The sequence below is a fragment of the Adiantum capillus-veneris genome, chromosome 27 (assembly GCF_014529385.1).
Source record: "Adiantum capillus-veneris isolate H3 chromosome 27, ASM1452938v2, whole genome shotgun sequence".
In the NCBI taxonomy this organism is placed as follows: domain Eukaryota; kingdom Viridiplantae; phylum Streptophyta; class Polypodiopsida; order Polypodiales; family Pteridaceae; genus Adiantum; species Adiantum capillus-veneris.
The window spans coordinates 77,474,707-77,483,469 of NC_140957.1; the positions used below are offsets into that span (position 1 = coordinate 77,474,707).

The 8,763-nt window shown below is 44.9% G+C and overlaps 1 pseudogene across 1 annotated transcript; it reads right to left on the reverse strand.

Annotated features, from left to right (window-relative positions):
- Window positions 1-217: 217 nt before the first annotated feature.
- On the reverse strand, window positions 218-2,243 carry LOC147422235 (putative aldo-keto reductase 2; annotated as a pseudogene). The gene is made up of 5 exons (XR_015186735.1): window positions 2,025-2,243; window positions 1,626-1,829; window positions 1,288-1,459; window positions 1,055-1,159; window positions 218-929 (listed from the first exon to the last, which is right to left on the reverse strand). The product of XR_015186735.1 is annotated as a putative aldo-keto reductase 2 (transcript).
- Window positions 2,244-8,763: the final 6,520 nt, after the last annotated feature.

Here is an 8,763-nt window from a genome sequence, read left to right on the forward strand (position 1 = left end):
ATGTTGCCATTCAGATTTCCCATTCCGGGTAGCTATGCCATGTCATACTGTATGGTAGGTTGTGTTGTATGGTCATACGGTACAATTGTAGAGATATGGAAACTTCCATGATTGTTACGATCAGCATACCACAATTGGAATGATGCTGTTGAGTTGCAGTATGAAGAAAAAACAAAACTGTACTCTTTAATCTGCAATGTTGGAAAGCCTTCATGTAGAAAACTCTAGTTTGTATTTGAAGGTTTATGCAGTTTTGATTTCTGGTCTTGGTAGGTTACCTCTTGATCCCAAAATTAGAGGTAAACTTCATTATGTGCATGTTTTATGCAATGTATATGTAGTATTGGAGCTATAGGGATACATAGATGCTAATTTGGATGGTGATAATACGGACAAGAAGTCTATGATGTGATTCCTCATCATCATTGGGAGTGCATAGTCGTTTGGATGGGTAGAGAGTCAGAGTAGTGAGGAATTGTTGTGATGGCATGTCCGGTAGCTTGCCTTCACAAGCTTCTAGTAACTGGAACTTGGATGCTTCCATAGTCGCATCAACTTGCAGCAAGAGAGATGAAAACGCAAAATCAAGGAGCTGTCCATGCAGACAAGGGGAGTATCGGAATTCTGGTGAGACATCAACAGATGTGCATCCTCATAACGCTCTCCGGCAATAGCGCCCTCGTGAAACAAAGCCACAATCTCCTCCACCTCTGCTTTGCTCAACTTCACATCAAGGGCACCCACATTTTCCTCGAAATTCTTGACGCGAGTTGTGCCGGGAATGGGTACGACGTCATCCCCTTGGTGCTGACCCAAGCAAGTGCGACCTGTCCTGGCGTGCACCCTTTTCTTGCAGCCAACTCTTGTAATGCTTCAAACAAGATCTGATTTTTTTCAAGATTTACTCCCTGCATCCTTGGCTGCGCAATCTACACTTTCAAGTACCATGCAAACAGGCCAATGAATAAAAGGAAGTGAGTTTTAACGTATAGATTGCACACAGACTATTCAGCATATAAATGATTCTGCAAGCTTATCGAACAGCACAACATACCTTGCGGAAATCTGTTTCTGTTGCGTTTTCTAGGATTTTTGTGCACCAGCTGAAAAGAACCCTCGACCAAGCGGGCTATACACAACTATTCCAATCCCGAGTTCCCTGCAATTAATGTGAGAAAAGGAGCCAGTGTGAAGTGACAGTTTTATTCTTTCTGTCAACCACGGTCAACACAGCATGCATCACACATATACAAGCGTGAAGAGTAGATGAAAAGAAACAAGGATCACCTGCAGGTGGGTATGATGTCTTTCTCCACATCACGCGACCACAAAGACCACTCCAGTTGGACGGCACTAATGGGGTGAATTGCATGAGCCCGCCGTATGGTTGATGCTGAAGCCTCGGATAGCCCAGATACTTCACCTTTCCTTCCTCCACTAGCTTCTTCATTTCCCCCACCTGTGGAGCAGAGCACATAAAAACTCATGCCGAACAACAAGTGCCTGAAAAATACGTGTATTGCTGCATTTTACATGCTGGTGTGATTTCAATGTTCGCATCTGTTTGAAGTTATATGTTCCATGATTAAAACATGGCAGCTTAGCTTCTATGGAGGTAACCTCACCGTAACTTCAATCGGAACGTTGGTGTCAATACGATGTTGGTAGTACAAGTCAATGTAATCCACATTAAGCCTCCTAAGGCTAGCTTCGCAAGCTGCACGCACGTATGCAGGATCTCCATTGATGCCAAATGTGCCAGTATCTGTATCAATCGTGGCGCCAAACTTTGTGGCAAGCTGGACTTTATGTCTTATGCCCTTGAGAGCCTGTATACATACATTAAGAACCAAATGATCGATTACATGCGCACACAGACAAATGTTTGTAGGTTTCAACTACATTGGAAGTGGGTAACTATTGACAAGCTAGTGAGCGCGCATCAACAAATGCATACAAACACTGGCTCAATCAGAATACAACATGCCACCTTAAATCATGAGAAAACAATACAGAATGAATACCTTGCCCAGGAGGAGCTCGTTGGTGAAGGGGCCATAGACATCAGAGGTGTCGAGGAGGTGATGCCGGAGTGGACGGCGTGGTGAATGAGCGCGATCATGTCGGCGTCAGGCTTGGGGAGACCATAAAAGAAGGACGACATGCCCATACATCCCAGGCCTGAGCGGAAACGTGAGGCCCTGCGACCCCAAAGGAACCGACTTAACAGCAGGTGGAGCCATGTAAAATGCAGCAGGTGAAGAAATTCTTAGATAGCAGGCTGGCCGTGTGTAGTGATGAGAGGAGAGCTTTTACAGCACAGGCACGCTTCGACAGGCTTTATAAAGGACGGGGGCAAGGGGTAGAGTCGTGTCGTGGGCCGTGACATCACATGAGCTCCTCTCCAAAAAATTCAAGCAGGACTCCGTTACGTATATCATATATTGCCACGATTTCAAAGCTCGTTAAAGATTGGAATCTTGGGAGATGCTTTCATTTTCTTCACTTTAGCAGGGAAGGAGGTTGCGACTCGCAGGCAGGACAGCGAAGAACGTGGCTTGTAGCAAGCAGACAGAGTAGGAGAATGTGATGCGAGATTGGAAGAGCTATGTGTGCTGGACAACGACGACTGGGCTAGGGAGGACACGGGGGCGGGCAGAGGACTGGGGGCTTGCTTGTTTTATAACAAAGGGGCAAGCAATGTCACAAGCACCTGGTGCTGGTGGGATGGTTCAACACAAAGGATGCTCCTGATTGCGGTGTGTCGGGTCAATTCTCGCTGACAAGTGTTTCTTTGGCCCTTGAACTTTGCTACCCACAAACTGCATGGAAGATGGGATATTGAGATGGAATATATGAGATTCCAATGATAAATTGGAGATGAACCAGTATGTGGCACCATTTATGAAAAATAAAATAAGCCAGAATCCTCTACGATACTGACGGCGTGAGTACATCCAGGAAGAGCAACATTAAGGCCGCTCGAGCGATAGAGATGCGAGCAGCGTAGAGTTGCCGACGAGCGATAGAGATGCGAGCAGCGTAGAGTTGCCGACGAGCGAGCACATGGAGCTTGTGAGAGCACGCACAAAATCCAGGTGTAGCAGGGAGGAGCAGGGGGGAAGCCCTGCTCTGTGGCAGTCATCTGCCTTGCTCCGTGCAAGCAGGTAGTGGATGTTCATCTTTTCATTATTGAACGAATTTCCATCATCGTCAGCCTTGCAGGGATGCTCGATTGGTTACGTAAGCATTGTAATCTTGCAGTCCTTCTGGTTCCGGGTTCGAATCCTCGACTCTCCCGTTTAAAGGTAGGAATCCTAAGGTAGTAATTCGTAATCTTGCAGTCCTTATGGTTCCGGGTTCGAAATATCCTCGACTCTTCCTTTTAAGAGGTAGGAATCCTAAGGTAGGCTTTGAGAGGCAAGTAGAGGAATCTCGTAAGCAAATGAATAAAATAGAGCTCGAACCACTATGAGGCCTTATCCCACTCCTTTTGTAGCTTGGAGGTGAGCCAGTATGACTTAGTGAGAGCTGTTTAAGAATTCTAAGCTTGGTTGATGATAAGTTTAGAATCGATGGATATATAAACCACCATGGAATTTGGCACGAGGGAATAAGGAGAAGAAGTAGAAGTAGCCGGAGTTTTACGAAGAACGAGAAGTAGAAGGAAAAGGTAAACAATCCCAAGAGACTCAGGGATTTTTCCTATGAATTGAGCTGAAGATTCAAGTATAGAGAAAGAATCAGGTAATTGAACCAATGTGCGGGGAAACAACCCCAAGAGATTCCAAAGTCTAATTTTCGATGCCCGATGTAGCCTGTAGAAAAATAGAAACATTCGATATCTGTAGCAGTTCGAAGAAAAAGCAAAGATAATTCCAGAAAGATTAGTCCGGAAAGGAGATTGATTGGTGTGTGGTAACACGCCACAGAGAGAGAAGTTATTTTCCTCGGATACATGCGCGGACCCATTACTCGCAGTTGAAACAACAAGTGAACTCTCTCTCTCCTCTCTCTCTCTCTCTCTCATTGTGCATGATCAGATTAACGTCGTCTATTGACCTAGTCTCTCTCCTCTCGTCAACTTGCGGCCACACTTACACATCTAGTAACACCATATTAGTGAACTTGGGACTTCTTGGATTCCCACTTTCAAACTGAGCTTAAGATTTGACGACATGGCCAAATCTTAGCCAAAGTTTTGAAGCATGGATCGAAAGAGATTTTCAAGTACTTCCTTGTGGAAGTTTTGGCCTTTAGAAATAGTTTGAGATCTATCCATATGGCCAAATCTTCAAGACATTGGTGATTCCAAATTTGCTCTAAAGTCTCAAACTCTTTCATCTGATTCCCTGACTCCCTATCTCTCGCTCATGCCACCATCTGTTATAGAAATAATATCCACCCCCTATTACCAACAACCCATGAGTCACTTTGTTTGTTGCTTTTTTCTCTAATCATTTGTACACACTCCATCAACTCTTTCTCACCAACCATAGTCGCCATGCAAGCTTGGAGTCATAGAAGCACAACCACACACATACATCTCTCTCTACAACGTCGATGGTTCAACATCTCTCTCTCTCTCTCTCTCTCTCTCTCTCTCTCTCTCTCTCTCTCTCTCTCTCTCTTATGTGTGTGTGTCTCAGTTGCTCGGAATTGCTTTCTAACAACCTGCTCTCTCCACCAGTGATGCCCACATATTCAAAGGGGGCATATTGTGTATGCCATCTCCAATTCACAAAAGAACCGCTACAACTGTCTCGTTCTCTCTCATAGCAACAGCCCCAGCCACCATGCACACTCTCAAAAGATCAATCCTCAGCATTTTTCGATTGTCTTGGCCTTCATTGCATGCAACAGACACTGCCTTCATTGCATTGCATGGTACAGTCGTGTCGTGGGTAGTGACATCACAGTAGCTCCTCTCCAAAAAATTCAAGCAGGACTTCGTTACGTCTCTTATATGTTGCCACGATTTCAAATAGCTCGTTAAAGATTGGAATCTTGGGAGATGCTTTCATTTTCTTCACTATAGCAGGGAAGGAGGTTGCGACTCGCAGGCACGCTTCGACGGGATGAGAGGAGAGCTTTTACAGCAGAGGCACGCTTCGACAGGCTTTATAAAGGACGGGGGCAAGGGGTAGAGTCGTGTCGTGGGCCGTGACATCACATGAGCTGCTCTCCAAAAAATTCAAGCAGGACTCTGTTACGTCTATCATATGTTGCCACGATTTCAAATAGCTCGTTAAAGATTGGAATCTTGGGAGATGCTTTCATTTTCTTCACTTTAGCGACTCGCAGGCAGGACAGCGAAGAACGTGGCTTGTAGCAAGCAGACAGAGTAGGAGAATGTGATGCGAGATTGGAAGAGCTATGTGTGCTGGACAACGACGACTGGGCTAGGGAGGACACGGGGGCGGGCAGAGGACTGGGGGCTTGCTTGTTTTATAACAAAGGGGCAAGCAATGTCACAAGCACCTGGTGCTGGTGGGATGGTTCAACACAAAGGATGCTTCCTGATTGCGGTGTGTCGGGTTCAATTCTCGCTGACAAGTGTTTCTTTTGGCCCTTGAACTTGGCTACCCACAGAGCTTGAGATGGAATATAGTGAGATTCCAATTGATAAATTGGGAGATGAACCAGTATGTGGCACCCATTATGAAAAATAAAATAAGCCAGAATCCTCTACGATACTGACGGGTGTGAGTACATCCAGGAGCGAGCAACATTAAGGCCGCTCGAGCGATAGAGATGCGAGCAGCGTAGAGTTGCCGACGAGCGAGCACATGGAGCTTGTGAGAGCACGCACAAAATCCAGGTGTAGCAGGGAGGAGCAGGGGGGAAGCCCTGCTCTGTGGCAGTCATCTGCCCTGCTCCGTGCGAGCAAGTAGTGGATGTTCATCTTTTCATTATTGAACGAATTTCCATCATCGTCAGCCTTGCAGGGATGCTCGATTGGTTACGTAAGCATTTGTAATCTTGCAGTCCTTCTGGTTCCGGGTTCGAATCCTCGACTCTCCCTTTTAAAAGGTAGGAATCCTAAGGTAGTAATTCCTAATCTTGCAGTCCTTATGGTTCCGGGTTCGAAATATCCTCGACTCTTCCTTTTAAGAGGTAGGAATCCTAAGGTAGGCTTTGAGAGGCAAGTAGGAGGAATCTCGTAAGCAAATGAATAAAATAGAGCATGAACCACTATGAGGCCTTATCCCACTCCTTTTGTAGCTTGGAGGTGAGCCAGTATGACTTAGTGAGAGTTGTTTAAGAATTCTAAGCTTGGTTGATGATAAGTTTAGAATCGATGGATATATAAACCACCATGGAATTTGGCACGAGGGAATAAGGAGAAGAAGTAGAAGTAGCCGGAGTTTTACGAAGAACGAGAAGTAGAAGGAGAAGGTAAACAATCCCAAGAGACTCAGGGATTTTTCCTATGAATTGAGCTGAAGATTCAAGTATAGAGAAAGAATAAGGTTAATTGAACCAATGTGCGTGGGATACAACCCCAAGAGATTCCAAAGTCTAAATTTTCGATGCCCGATGTAGCCTGTAGAAAAATAGAAACATTCGATATCTGTAGCAGTTTCGAAGAAAAAGCAAAGATAATTCCAGAAAGATTAGTCCGGAAAGGAGATTGATTGGTGTGTGGTAACACGCCACAGAGAGAGAAGTTATTTTTCCTCGGATACATGCGCGGACCCATTACTCGCAGTTGAAACAACGAGTGAACTCCCTCTCTCTCTTGTGAGACTCTCTCTCTCTCTCTCTTTCATTGTGCATGATCAGATTAACGTCGTCTATTGACCTAGTCTCTCTCCTCTGGTCAACTTGCGGCCACACTTACACATCTAGTAACACCATATTAGTGAATTTGGGACTTCTTGGATTCCCACTTTCAAACTGAGCTTAAGATTTGATGACATGGCCAAATCTTAGCCAAAGTTTTGAGAGCATGGATCGAAAAAGATTTTCAAGTACTTCCTTGTGGAAGTTTTGGCCTTTAGAAATAGTTTGAGATCTATCCATATGGCCAAATCTTCAAGACATTGGTGATTTCCAAATTTGCCCACCATCGGACATAGAAATAATATCCACCCCCTATTACCAACAACCCATGAGTCACTTTGTTTGTTACTTTTGCTCTAATCATTTGTACACACTCCATCAACTCTTTCTCACCAACCATAGTCGCCATGCAAGCTTGGAGCCATAGAAGCATAACCACACACATACATCTCTCTCTAGAACGACGGTTCAACATTTCTCTCTCTCTCTCTCTCTCTCTCTCTCTATGTGTGTGTGTGTGTGTCTCAGTTGCTCGGAATTGCTTTCTAACAACCCGCTCTCTCCACCAATGATGCCCACATATTCGAAGGGGTAATATTGTGCTTTCCATCTCCAATTCACAAAAGAACCGCTACAATTGTCTCGTTCTCTCTCATCGCAATAGCCCCAGCCACCATGCACACTCTCAAAAGACCAACCCTCAGCATTTTCTGATTGTCTTGGCCTTCATTGCATGCAACAGACACTGCCTTTTGTCTTTCGACCACCAACCCTTCCCAACAAATCTGCCATTTTTTGCAAGCCATGCACATGTTGTGTCTCCAATTATTTCTATATTGTTTTCTTTTACATTTTGGATCTTCACACACTTATTTCTATCAATCCCTCAGAAACTTGCAGCTATAATTTTACAAACCATATCTAGCATAGAACATAGACAGTAAGACACTTTGGTTGTGGCATCACACGAAGGCACCCTGACTTTCAAGCCGAGCATGAGCTCTCACACCACAAGTTCCATCCCCGTCTCAAGCTTCGGCAAACTCTGCAGCATTCGATCTCTCTCGCTCGTTGCTCAGGACGACACACAAATCCACATGCACATACTGAGCCGACCTTCTTCAAACTAGACCACCCTTCAAACAACACATCTCCCTTGTTGCTTGCTTAGTGTCGATGACGAGAACTTTCTTGCTAGAGTGCTTGAGGACTCTGATGCAATGGCCACAAATGCGCTTGCATTGCCTTTTTTGCTGTGTTGATTTGCAGATACTCGCAAAAGTCCCAATATGGTCTATTTTGGAGGGTGTTCCCATTAGGTAATGCCATCTCTCTCTCTCTCTCTCTCTCTCTCTCAACACACACACACACACACACACACACACACACACACACACCACACACACACACACACACACACACACACACTACTCCATACCCTATCACACCGCCACTGCTCTGCCTTGTTTGAAGGCTTGCATATCCACTTGAGTTCAAAGGAGGAGCTAGGTCCTATTGATTTCAACCATCTCTTGTAGATAATCACGAAGACCATAGAGAAGCTTCATTGGAGCATTTTTCATGGTGCCAGATTTGCAAAAGGCAGATTACATGGCTTCAAAGTACAACATACAATGAAATCGACCACAAATAAGCAAAAGAGGCCGGATATCTTGGTCAGAGATGGCATTAGGAACCGGTAATTTAAATTGTAGAAGCGTAGAAGGTCGATTTCAGTCGCCACTCAAGCTTTGAATGGTCAACTGTTGGGGAGCCTTCATCATCAAGAGCCCTAGAATATGTACAAATGGGTAACATCAATCAGTTTTCTTCCCATACCATCACATGAGATTCGCGACAAAGAGTACGATGGCCAGCTTTGTGGGATAACTAATCCCATCTTCAATAAGCTTTTGAAGAAAAGCAGAATCTTCATGCTCAACATTGGCAAGACCTTCATTTTATAACATCCACTCG